The sequence below is a fragment of the Vipera ursinii genome (genome assembly GCF_947247035.1).
Source record: "Vipera ursinii genome assembly, chromosome: 7".
Taxonomy (NCBI): Eukaryota; Metazoa; Chordata; class Lepidosauria; order Squamata; family Viperidae; genus Vipera; species Vipera ursinii.
This window is the reverse complement of record NC_139521.1, coordinates 4,141,096-4,154,859: the sequence shown is the minus strand read 5'-3', so window position 1 is coordinate 4,154,859 and position 13,764 is coordinate 4,141,096. Positions and strand designations below refer to the sequence as shown.

Below are 13,764 nucleotides of genomic sequence, written 5' to 3'. Positions count from 1 at the left end.
GTGAAGGGAATCCATATTTGGGTTCAAGGGTGCTCCTTGGTGCTCCATGAGTTGGGTGTTTTCTAGCAGATGTTTCATTGCCCAAACTAGGCAACATCATTAGTACTAAAAAAAACACAACCCACTCCCTTCTCACACTGATGATGTTCCCTAGTTGGGTAATGAAATGTCTGCAAGAAAATTACCAAGGTTAGAGAGTACCAAGGACCCCACCTCCTCCTCTTTCTTCCTCCTTCCCCTCTTCTTCTTCTTTTTCTTCTTCTTCTTCTCCTCCTCCTCCTCCTCTTCTCTTCCTCCTCCTCCTTCCCTCCCTTCTAGCACTGATGATGTTACCTAGTTTGGTAATGAAATGTCTGCAAGAAAACCAACAAGCTCAGAGAGCACCAAAGACCCCACAGTCCTCCTCCTCCTCCTCCTCCTCCTCCTCTTCTTCTTCTTTTTCTTCTTCTTCTTCTTCTTCTTCTTCTTCTTCTTCTTCTTCTTCTTCTTCTTCTTCTTCTTCTCCTCCTCCTCCTCCTCCTCCTCTTCTCTTCCTCCTCCTCCTCCTCCTCCTCCTTCCCTCCCTTCTAGCACTGATGATGTTACCTAGTTTGGTAATGAAATGTCTGCAAGAAAACCAACAAGCTCAGAGAGCACCAAAGACCCCACAGTCCTCCTCCTCCTCCTCTTCTTCTTCTTTTTCTTCTTCTTCTTCTTCTTCTTCTTCTTCTTCTTCTTCTTCTTCTTCTCCTCCTCCTCCTCCTCCTCCTCCTCTTCTCTTCCTCCTCCTCCTCCTCCTTCCCTCCCTTCTAGCACTGATGATGTTACCTAGTTTGGTAATGAAATGTCTGCAAGAAAGCCATCAAGCTCAGAGAGCACCAAGAAAGCCATAGTTCTCCTCCTCCTCTTCTTCCTCCTCTTCTTCTCCACACACCCCACTCCCTTCTAGCACTGATGATGTTCCCTAGTTGGGTAATGAAATGTCTGCAAGAAAATCACCAAGGTTAGAGAGTACCAAGGACCCCACCTCCCCCTCTTTCTTTCTTCCTCCTTTCCTCCTCCTCCTTCTTCTTCTCCTCTTCCTTCTTCTTCTTCTCTTCTTCTTTTCCTTCTCCTCTTCCTCTTCTTCTTCTTCTCCTCCTCCTCCTCCTTCTCCCTCCCTCCCTCCCTTCTAGCACTGATGATGTTACCTAGTTTGGTAATGAAATGTCTGCAAGAAAGTCATCAAGCTCAGAGAGCACCAAGAAGGCCATAGTCCTCCTCCTCCTCCTATTCTTCCTCCTCCTCCTCCTCCTCTTCTCCACACACCCCACTCCCTTCTAGCACTGATGGTGTTCCCTAGTTGGGTAATGAAACGGTTGCAAAGAAAACCACCAAGCTCAGAGAGCATTAAGAAACCTTCATTTCAACTTTAAGCGACAAATATTCTCTTTTATCGCTATAATTAGGCTTGCATTTCTCGGTCCACTCCATAATTCCACCGCTGTGGCTCCGTAAGGGAATTTCTATCTTTTCATACGTATCTTCATGCAAACCTCAGAAATCGAGAACGTTCGCCCGGAACATCAGATCCAGGACACCACAAATTGCTTCCAGTTCAATGAATTAACTTCTAGGTATTGCTGAACTACATCTGAGAACACCAGAACAATGGCAGTGGTGGAACAGAATGTTCTAACGTTTTCCAGAACGCTCCGTTTCCATGTTTTTCATCTCTCTTTCTCTTTTAAGCTTACTTGCAAGATTCTGTAGGCAAGTACTGTGACTTTCATTAATCTAATACAGGGGTGTCCAACCTCGACAAATTTAAGACCTCTGGACTTCAACTCCCAGAATTCCCAGCGAGTTTATGTTTATGTTTATTGGACGTATATACCGCCCTTCTCCCGTAGGACTCAGGGCGGTTCACAAGGTATTTAAAATAACAATACAAATTACAAAAGTAAAGAACAATTAAAATAATTAAATTTAGTCCTTGAATAAAGTATAAAACCCCTGTTAAACTCCAATTAAAACCCAATTAAAATAAAATTAAAATTAAAATTCTCAGTCCTGGCCGGAAAGCTCAAAGAGCCAGGTCTTCAGGTCCCTGTTGAAGGTACCAAAGTTGGACATCCCTGAGCTAACAGAATATTGAGTTGCTGTTTCTTAAAATCCGTTGCATCAAAGCATTGCAAGTGAGCCATTTGTCAAAATAAGCATGTGCCTTTTTTTTTAGTTTTATTAAGCTGTCACACTGCAGAATATAACAGCTACTCTCCTTCAGAGACGAGTCCTGGAAATAGATTGTCTTAATTAATTAAGGTGATCTTTTAACTAAACGTTGCCTAGGAATAGGTTGTGTGCCTTAGAGGAATATTTTAAAAAGAATCATTTAGAAAACAGGGTTTATAAGAATAGAATAGAATAATAGAATAGAATAGAATAGAATAGAATAGAATAGAATAGAATAGAATAGAATAGAATAGAATGGAATGGAATGGAATGGAATGGAATGGAATGGAATGCAATGGAATGGAATGGAATGGAATGGAATAGATATTGAAATATAGAATAGAATAGATACTGGAATATAGAATAGACTAGCATAGAATAGAACAGAATAGATATTGGAATATAGAATAGAATAGAATAGAATAGAATAGAATAGAATAGAATAGAATAAATATTGAAATATAGAATAGAATAGATACTGGAATATAGAATAGAAAGAATAGCATAGAATAGAATAGAATAAATATTGAAATATAGAATAGAATAGATATTGGAATATAGAATAGAACAGCATAGAATAGAATAGAACAGAATAGATAGTGGAATATAGAATAGAATAGAATAAATATTGCAATATAGAATAGAATAGAATAGAATAGAATAGAATAGAATAGAATAGAATAGAATAGAATAGATAGTGGAATATAGAATAGAATAGAATAAATATTGAAATATAGAATAGAATAGAATAGATAGTGGAATATAGAATAGAATAGCATAGAATAGAATAGAATAGTGGAATATAGAATAGATATTGAAATATAGAATAGAATTTGAAATATAGAATAGAATAGAATAAATATTGAAATATAGAACAGATATTGGAATATAATATAGAATAGAATAGAATAGAAAGTCCAGATTAAAACCCGTGGACTTCGATTCCTAGAATTCTGGGAGTTGAAGTCCACGGGTCTTACAGCGGACACTCCAGGTTTCAAACGCTCATGCGCAAAAGTAGCCGTCTTTCCCCCCCCGTCGAACAGCGTAGCCCCGCCTCCACCGTCGACTCCTCCTCCGGAGCCAGCGCCCCGCCTCCTCTCCGAAAAGCGCGAACCGAAGGGGTGGGGGAAAAAAAAACCAGAAAAAACCCAAAAACCAGCCGCACTCTCGCCCCTCCCACTTTTCTCTCCCCCGCCCCTCCCGCCGGAGCTTCCACTTTACCGTTCGGGAAGAGCCGGCGCCTGCGCGCGCAGACGTTCGATGTGGCCGGGGGGGGGAGGGGAGGGGTGGGAAAGCGAGACGGGAGGGGGGAAGGGGCGTGGCCAGGCTTCCTCCTCGCGGTCGCTTTGGCCGCTCTGCCTCGGCGGGCGGGCCGAGGGAAAGGGGGCGTGGCCGAGCGTGCGGGTTGGGGGGGGCAGCGAGGAATGAGGAGGGGGCGCTTTTCCGCCCGTCGTCTGAATCCGGGTTTGATTTGCGGGTCGGGCCCTGGGGTCCCTTCTTCTTCTTCCCCCGCGGGTCAGGTGAGAAGCAGGGATGGGATGGGCGGTCAGCAACCGTGGCAACGGGGGGGGGTGAGGGCGGGGGGGGCTTTTTCCCCTCAGTGGGGGGGTCCTCTGAGGGGAGGGGGGGCTTCCTTTCAAGGTACCCCACTTTGGGGGTCAGTCCCCAAAGCCACATCCCGTCTCGGGGGTCGGGGGAGAAAGTTGGTGTGAAGAAACTGAATCCTGAACCAGAGGTCTCCTGAGCATGGGCAGAGTGCATTCTCCCACCTGGATCTGGACCGCCAAGGGCGTTGGGGTGGTATTTAAAGGCTTGTCTGTGCCTGTTTGTCACGGATGTGGACCCCGAAAGGGAGGGTTTACTTTATATTTTATTTTGTATATATATATTAATTTTATTTTATCTATTTTATTTTTACCCAGCTTTCTTTATTTTTATTGTTTTGTTTTATTTTATATTTTATTTTACCTTATTTTATTCCTTTTTTTAAAAAAAAATTGGTTTTATCCTATTTTATTTATTTTTCTTGTTTTATTTTATATTTTGTATTTTGTTTTACCTTATTTTATTCCTGTTTTAAAATTTGGTTTTATATCCTATTTTATTTTTATTTTTATATTTTATATTTTACCTTGTTTTATTCCTGTTTTAAAAATTTTGTTTTCTCCTATTGTATTTATTTTTATTGTTTTATTTTATTTTATATTTTGCATTTTATTTTACCTTATTTCATTCCTTTTTTTAGAATTTTGTTTTATCCTATTTTATTTATTTTTATTATTTTATATTTTATATTTTACCTTATTTTATTCCTTTTTTAAAAAATTTGTTTTATCCTATTATTTATTTTTATTATTTTATTTAATTTTATATTTTATATTTTACCTTATTTTATTCCTTTTTATATATTTTTATTTTGCTTATTTTATTTTATATTGTCCTATTCCATATTCGTTATTTTAGCTGACATTTTTTTAGTTTATTTTATGTTATTTTATGTTATATTTTTTATTTTATTTATCCTATTTTATTTTATATTTTATTCTATCTTTATTTTCCTATTTTATATTTTTTATTTGATTTTATCCTGTTTTATTTTACATTTTCTATTTTATTTTATCCTACTTTATTTTATTTTATCCTATTTTATTTTATTATTTTATTTTATTTTTATTGGCTGCCCATCTTACCACAGGGTAACTCTGAGTGGCATACAACATTTTTAAAAAAACCCAACAACTATAGAAATAACATAGTACAAAAAGCGTACAGCCAAAAGAGGGTTGTAATGCTGCGAAAGAGGGTTGGTTAAGAGAGAAGTCTCTCCAAACTGAGATCATCGCTTTATAAACCTTACATTCTCAGGTTGAAGCGTCTGGGCATCCCGGAGCTGCCCGTCCTCCAAGGAAAAGCTGAAACCAGGATGCCATCCGATTTTCCAGCATTTCGGTACCAGTTATTAACATTATAAGGTGCTTCTGGTGAGTGTTGGCTTAAGAGTGTGCTTAACCTAGGCGGAGTTAAGGGAATAACGGAATAAAATGGAATAAAATAAAATAAATTCGTGGGTACCGAATAAAGACTAGAACAGGAGCAGACTGGGCTAGCGCTTTGCCAGCTGGCATCGGTTTGGGTTTTAGGCTTTAATGACAACAGTTTCCTCTGGTTTGGACCCACAATCACTATACACTGAACTCCACCGCTGCTCCCTTGAATAGAAACCTCTCCAAAATGCAGGGCTTTTTTTCTCATAGAACGCTCAGAACGGAGTTCCGGCACCTTTTTTGGACGGAACCTTGTAGGGTAGGCAAGGCGGGTTGACGTGTGAGTTCCGGCACCTTTTTCTTTTACAAAAAAAGCACTGCCAAAATGAAAGAGGAGGAGATAAAGCATCGGGGTAGGCAGTTATGCCTTCACTAAGCCTCCGTGTAGCTCTGCCTTTCATAATTGCAACATTAAATTTAAGGTTGTTTTTTCCCTTTGGTAGAGATGCATCTGATAAGCAACGGTCGTTAAAGGATATGAGTCATTAGTGCGTGTATACACACACACACACACACACACACACGCCTCAGTCAAGGTTGGACTGATTTCTGGATGGTTAAATCAGTGTGGAATCTGTAAGTATTAGGAGCGTTATAATATTGTAAGAGAGTTATCTAGAGTTATCTCGGGGTGAGATGGGTGGCTAAATACATTTTACAAAGAAAAGAAAGAAAAAGGAAAGAAGGAAGGAAGGAAAGAAAGAAAGAAAGAAAAAGAAAGGAAAGAGAAAGAAAGAAGAAAAAGAAAGAAAGAGAGAGAGAAAGAAAGAAAGAAAGAAAGAAAGAAAGAAAGAAAGAAAGAAAGAAAGAGGTAGGTTTGCAGCCAGAGCAGTTCTCATATTGATTTGGAGAAGCGATATAATTGCAGCATGGAAAGTAACTTTAAAAAAATAATGAACCAGGGGATCCTCATGCAGGATCTGGGCCAAACGGATCAATGGAGATCCTTTTTGCTGCTGCAGCTTTATTTTACTCTTGTCAGGAATCATGGGTTCGGATTCTACGAGGCTGAATGGCAGGGAAGAGGTGGGTGTCTGTGTGACATCTATACTTTTAGATTTGAACTGTCTTTTTTCAGGCAGAGGGTTTGGTTAAGAATGCACAGAGAGGATTATTGAATATTGGAGTAACAATGCAATCCTTTGCGCTCCGTTCCACAGTAAATCCTACTGAATTTATTGGAGCTTTGCTCCCACGTAAGCGAATGTTGCAGTCCAAAAACAATTTACGCCTCTGATTTAAAACAGACCCCTCAAAAGAAAAGAAAAAAGTTGCAGTCCTTTTAAATTCAGAGATCTTCTTTATGCTTGTCTAAGGTGGAACGGAAGCAGTTTTTGTGTTGTGCTGAGTATTCCATACCAATCCTGCATTCGTCCCAGAATTTACTATTAAGAAGACTCGGCTCTTAATAATCAACCGGAATAGAGCTGGAAGGGACCTTGGAGGTCTTCTAGTCCAACCCCCCCTGTTCAAGCAGGAGACCCCTGAACCATTTCAGACAAGTGTCTGTCCAGTCTCTTCTTCTGAAGGCAACTTCTGTTCCACTGGTCAATTGTCCTCACTGTCAGGAAGTTTCTCCTTAATTCCAGGTTGCTTCTCCCCTTGGTTAGTTTCCATCCGTTGTTTCTTGTCTTGCCTTCTGGTATTTTGGAAAATAAATTCACCCCCTCTTCTTTGGGTAAAGGTAAAGGTTCCTCTGCACACGCGTGCTAGTCGTTTCCGACTCTAGGGGCCGGTGCTCATCTCCGTTTCAAAGCCGAAGAGCCAGCGCTCGTCCGAGGACGTCTCCGTGGTCATGTGGCCGGCATGACTAGATGCCAAAGGCGCACGGAACGCTGTTACCTTCCCACCGTAGCGGTCCCTATTTTTCTAGTTGCATTTTTTACGTGCTTTCGAACTGCTAGGTTGGCAGAAGCTGGGACGAGTAACAGGCGCTCACTCTGCTACGCGGCACTCGGGATTCGACCCGCCAAACTGCCGACCTTCTGATCCACAAGCTCAGCGTCCTAACCCACTGAGCCACCGCATCTTTGGGGCAGCCCCTCAAATACCGGAATACTGCTATCTTACTCAAACTCATATTTTGGTTTTTGTTCTGGTTCTACAGATTATTTTCAGGTTTATCAATTTTTATCTGGAATTTAGCAATAACATAAGAGTTTTTCATCGGATGTTATTCTTACCGTGAATAGAAAGCTGGTAGGTTAAAAACGCCAATCTAGAAACCCAAGAAGTGGTGAGATTTAGTCCTATCTTGGACACTAAGCCGGTGTTGGACTCTCATCTGTCACTTTGTCTCAGCTGTAAAAGAAGGCAAAAATAAATAAATAAATGAGCTACTAAAAATGTTGTCCAACTCGCCCTGTGTGAACTTGTCCAGGGAGATTCAGGTTGATCTGAAGCACAAATATATCCTTTGAATAACCATAAGAAAGATTCCATGAAGACTTTAATGTCAGCTTCTATGTTGCGGTGCATGATGGTAAACTATACTAAACATTTAAAGATGTGTAATAATGTAATGTTTTCCCATATTTCTTGCTAGCGGCTTGTTGGAATAACCATGATCTCTGTTCCTATACATGCAGCTGGCTAGTACTTTTCTGGCTAAAACTTTTCTACCATGGAAAGTCTTCAGTGAACCATGTGCAAGGAAGTAAGCCATAAACCCAGAGAGGCCATTTGGCTACAGCCAGATAAGGTCAGTGAACCATGTGCAAGGAAGTAAGCCATAAACCCAGAAAACAAAGGAACCTAGGAGAGGCCATTTGGCTGCAGCCAGATAAGGGCATGGTCACAGTATTCCTCCACACCATTGGCTATTCAATTTAAGGTAAATTCTGACGTCTCCTGCAAGTGATTGGTCATTACTGTATTTGAATCTACCTCTAACACCTATGTCCTTTTAGGATAGTTTAGAAGAACACACGTGTAACCATGATTGGTCTATTTGAATAACAATAAAATGTGATTGGTTGCTTTTGCTATAAATAAACAAGGTCCACTGCTCCTCGTGGTTCAGTGTCCAGCATCCAGGGTGCATCCCAGGAGGAGCGGGGCCCTTTCCCCGAGAGATCTCTGTGTCTTTCTTTCATGGGCGCTAACCCTGGGCAGGAGCAGCCTCTGCCCAGCTTCACCAGCAGCATCCCAGAAACAGCAGCTTCCCTGCATCCCCGCAGCGGCTCATAAATCTGAGGGTGAAATACATTTTATGGCCTCTGGTTATATCCTAATAATTCATAGTTACACCCTAATTTGTTTAGCAATATGGAACAATATACGACACAGTTGGCTTGATTCACGGTAAAGGGAACATGTATTTGCTCGATCTAAATACGTTTAATTGCATCTAGCTTGTACGTGTGGGGTTGGGATCTGTTTTTTGGGGGGTGGAATTTGTAGTCAAGTAAATATGTTTTTGATCACGAAAGTCTGAAATAAATTACCTTGAATGAACTGAGAAAGTTCCAATGCGGCAGCTACGTGCCAATAGAGACAATGCCAGGTCTTGCTCCGAAAAAAACCCGCTATTGTATGAAATGATGCAATCTTAGTAAAACATGATGCGTAATCCAAAGTATATCTGCACTTATGAAATGACAGCACATGGAAGATATTAATGTGTTTGAAATTTGCCTCGGTGCTTTTAGAAGTATGTACGAAGGACCGATTTGTTAACGGAAAATGTTTAGCTAGAAAAGTTGTTTAGGCTAAAAGGCAGATTTTAATTGCTAGTTGAATGTTACATTTTAATGGGCATTGCTGATCTGGAAAAAAAAATCCAGTCTTGTGATAGACTCTCAAAGGAAATAAGCCATAATACTTTCACATGAATAGGCAGAAACCATAAACATGTATCTTCTTTGGCATTAAAGAGCAAGTATTATTTTGAGAAGTATTTAGCGAATTTGATTTTTACTAAAGGTAATTTTGATTAAACTATACTTAGCTTTTCTTTAGTTTATGGATTATGGTTTACTTAGCTTATATTTTTATTTAGCTTAATTAATAGCTGAGTTTATATTTTATTAGTTTGCAAACACCAGGCTCAGAGGGTGCGAAGGTTCAGCCCTGAATTATGTATATTCTTTTTTATCGATAATGGTTAGCTTACAACTCAGTTCTATCCATTTTTGCCAACGTGGACCTGCTCTGGAAGGATTCTGTAGCGTTGGTTTAAAGTAGCAGTGATATAGTTTGGATGTTTGCTGGGTTGGACATGAAATATTTGGATACTAAGAAGCTTTGAAGATCTGCTTCTATTCTACTCTACTCTACTCTACTCTACTCTACTCCTATTCTATTCTATTCTATTCTATTCTATTCTATTCTATTCTATTCTATTCTATTCTATTCTATATTCTTTTCCATTCCATTCCATTCCATATCCTATTCTATTCTATTCTATTCTATTCTATTCTATTCTATTCTATTCTATTCTATTCTATTCTATTCTATTCTATTCTATTCTATTCTATTCTACACTATATTCTATTCTATTCTATTCTATTCTATTCTATTCTATTCTACACTATATTCTATCCTATTCTATCCTATCCTATTCTATTCTATTCTATTCCATTCCATTCCATTCTATTCTATATTATTTTCCATTCCATTCCATTCCCTATTCTATTCTTATTCTATTCTATATTCCAGTATCTATTCTATTCTACTCTATTCTACTCTATTCTATATTATTTTCCATTCCCTATTCTATTCTATTCTATTCTATTCTTATTCTTATTCTTATTCTATTCTATATTCCAATATCTATTCTATTCTAATTTCCATATTCTATTCTATCCTATCCTGTGCTATCCTATCCTATCCTATTATATTCTAATTTCCATATTCTATTCTATCCTATCCTATCATATATAATTATAATAAAGGTTATAAATAATGATCTTTATTATTTTCACAAAGAACTCAAGGTGTCATACATTTCCAACAAACCTGACTTCTCCTATTTCCCCCACAACAACCCTGTGAGGTGGGTTGGGCTGTGAGAGAGAGAGGGACTGGCCCCTTCTGGCTTTCACGGCTAAGGCGGGACTTGTATTCACGGTCTCCCGCTTTCTAGCCTGGGGCCTTAAAGACTGCACTTTTTGCACTACTTAATTTACTTACCAAAGTAAAAACTCTTATGTGATCAGTTTTTTTTCCCCATCTGATAATATTCCGAGGCTTCCTCAAACTCATTTTCGAAATGGGTTTGATGGAAGATTGAGAGTAACCAACTCGGTTAGGTGAAACAATTTGAAACGGGTTTTAAAAAAGGACTTAAGGGCTTGAGCATCTATATATATCAGGGGTCTTCAAACTTGGCCCTTTTATGACTTGTGGACTTCAACACCCAGAATTCCTCAGCCAGCGTGCCTGGCTGAGGAATTCTGGGAGTTGAAGTCCACAAGTCATAAAAGGGCTAAGTTTGAAGACTCCTGATATATATATTCCAAGGAAATGTCCTGTGAGTGAAATGGTATCACGAGGGAAACTACCTCATTTGCTTATTCTGTTTTCTGTTTTATTTTTGAGTGTTCTGCTCCAGGCTTTGGAGGGTCTTACTTAGCTACCCTTAGTAGCAGCCAGAAATGGACTTGTACCTTTTTATGCGGTTCGTTTTTAAGCCACGCAAATCTTAGACCTATTTCCCTGCGATATTTGTAAAGGTAAAGGTTCCCCCCGCACATGCGTGCTAGTCGTTTCCGACTCTAGGGGCCGGTGCTCATCTCCGTTTCAAAGCCGAAGAGCCAGCGCTTGTCCGAGGACGTCTCCGTGGTCATGTGGCCGGCATGACTAGACGCCAAAGGCGCACGGAAGGCTGTTACCTTCCCACCGTAGTGGTCCCCATTTTTCTACTTGCATTTTTACGTGCTTTCGAACTGCTAGGTTGGCAGAAGCTGGGACGAGTAACAGGCGCTCACTCTGCTACGCGGTACTCGGGATTCGACCCGCCAAACTGCCGACCTTCTGATCGACAAGCTCAGCGTCCTAACCCACTGAGCCACCGCGTCCCTTGTGATATTTTAGCAACCAGCAAAATAACTTAATTTCCATTGACCTCTTCTGATGACCTTTGTAACTGTGTGTGTGGGTGTGTGTTTGTGTGGGTGTGCAAGCAAGCAAGGCAGGCTATTCTATTGCGTTTCCCACCCTTCCCTTTTGAAAGGGCTGTAAATCTTTTCTTGATAGTGAAATAAAAAACGAGGAGCTGTAAAATGAAGTAAAAATGGTCGTGTGTGTTGGTTTGCTCCTACATTTAAAATTACGTTTTTGTGTGCGAGGTCTTTAGAAAGGCAAATTGTTTTGCTGGCTTTTGAAATCGTACCTGGTGATGGTTCCTTGCCTCCCTAGCCCACCTCTTCAGCATGTCTAATTGAATTACCGGTAAGTGAAAACTAGGGCTACTGAACATTAATGTTAAGAGGATGAAACCGCTGGCGAAAACGTGACACGGCGCGCCTGCCTTCGTGCAGCTTTAATTCTTGATAAAAGTCGCCAGGCACTTTACTCATTTCATTATTTTCTTTCAATTATGCTTTCGTCCTGTTAAGATAAGAGGATTTTCTGACTTTGATGCGCCACATATCTAGATGTAGTCATATGAGGGAGGGAGCGAGAGAAGGAGGGAAGGAAGGAAGGGAAAGGCAAAGGAAGAAAAGGAAGGAAGGAAGAAACAGAAAAGAAAGAAAGAGAAAGAAAGAAAGAAAGAAAGAAAGAAAGAAAGAAAGAAAGAAAGAAAGAGAAAGAAAGAAGAAGGAAAATTGTATACAGGCAGGCTATGTGTTTCTTTCCTCCTGGTTGGTTGCCCAAATCTTTTATGTGGACTGCTAGTTAAGGAAAGGGAAGAGAAGGGAGGAAAGTAGGAAGGAAGGAAAGAAAAAGAAAGAAAAAGAAAGAGAGAGAGAGAGAGAAAAAAAAAAGAGAAAGAAGTATACAGGTAGACCATGTGTTTCTTTCCTCCTGATTGCTTGCACTAATCTTTATGCGCACTTCTGGTTATGGAAGGAAGGAGGAAAGAAAGAAAGAAAGAAAGAAAGAAAGAAAGAAAGAAAGAAAGAAAGAGAAAGAAAGAAAGAAAGAAAGAGAAAAAAAGAGAAAGAAAGAAAGCTGTATACAGGCAGCCCACGTGTCTCTCCCTCCTCCTGGTTGGTTGCACCAATCCTGATGTGCACTGCCGGTTGTGCCCGTTGCCTAGACGATCCCTTGCTCTCGCCGAGGATGTCAGGCTGGAGCAGAGAGCTGGACGTGAAGCGGGTTCTAAAGCTGCGACGGAGGGGGCTGGGTCACCAGCAGCCCCCTCCTGATCCCCAGGCCGCCGGTGGCGAAGGAGACCTCTGGGGCAGAAGACGACGTAAGGCAGCAGCAGCCGCCGGGGGGATTAAGTTTCCAAAGGCAAGCAGCCTCCAGACCTCCTTGGCATCCCTCGGTTTCCCGAGGTCCAAGCCCCAGGGCACGCTGGATTCCTTTTCCCGGCCAATGGCCTCCAAAACAGAAGTGCCTTCCTCCGAGTTGAGCAGAGAGGACATCCAGATCTCAGGCTTGCTCAAGGACCCAGATGCTCAGGGTAGAGCCGGGGAGGAGGAAGAAGAAGAAGAAGAAGAAGTACCAAACCTCACCGCATCCAGGTCGTTTGCTTTCTCATCGTTCAGAATGAGCTGCCTGCGGGGTGGCGGTTTGCGAAGATTTTTTTTTAAAAAGATTCCTCCATTGAAAAGCTGCAAAAAAATTTTTCCTGCCAGCCAGCCAGCCAAACAACGCTCTTGTGCTGATCGCCAGCATTTTAAAAATGTATTTTATTCTATTTTTTACCTTTTAACAAGCGATCTGCCCCAGTAAATAGAAATGAGCAATTGCTGATCTGTATCCAGAGTTATTTTGAAAAGGGATTAAGGTGAATGGGTAGGATATACAGTATATACATCTATATCTATATCTATATATATGTGTGTGTGTATAAAATAAATAGATAAATAAATAAATATGTATATACAGTATATATACACACACACACACACACACATATATATATACATATTTATTTATTTATCTATTTATTTTATTTTAATTCCATTTATATCCCGCCCTTCTCCGAAGACTCCATTTATATCCCGCCCTTCTCCGAAGACTCAGGGCGGCTTACAAGCTTAGCAGTATATATACATATAGATAGATAGATAGATAGATAGATAGATAGATAGATAGATAGATAGATATAGATAGATATAGATATAGATATAGATAGATAGATAGATAGATAGATAGATAGATAGATAGATAGATAGATAGATAGATAGATAGATAGATGATAGATATAGATATAGGTATATAGGTATATAGGAATATAGGTATATAGATATATATATATTAAGAAGGCGGCCAGGTATTTCTCCTCTAGGTCTTATTTTGTTGTTTTAATTTCGTCTGGATCGGTGTTTATGACGGCTTTATTTTTTGTGTGTCCTTGCTGGGTTTTAGAATATAGGATTTATTTCAGGCTGCTGAAGCAGGTTAGTTG

General features: G+C 40.1%; 1 protein-coding gene across 2 annotated transcripts in view; it reads left to right on the top strand.

Moving 5' to 3' along the window:
- The first annotated feature begins 3,573 nt into the window (after positions 1–3,573).
- Positions 3,574–13,764, top strand: part of KLHL5 (kelch like family member 5) — a 34,057-nt gene continuing 23,866 nt past the window's right edge. For both annotated transcript variants that reach the window (XM_083367915.1, XM_083367914.1), the window contains exons 1-2: positions 3,574–3,716; positions 5,062–5,177. The gene's annotated coding sequence lies outside the window, so the exon portion shown is untranslated. The remainder of the gene's footprint in view (positions 3,717–5,061; positions 5,178–13,764) is intronic.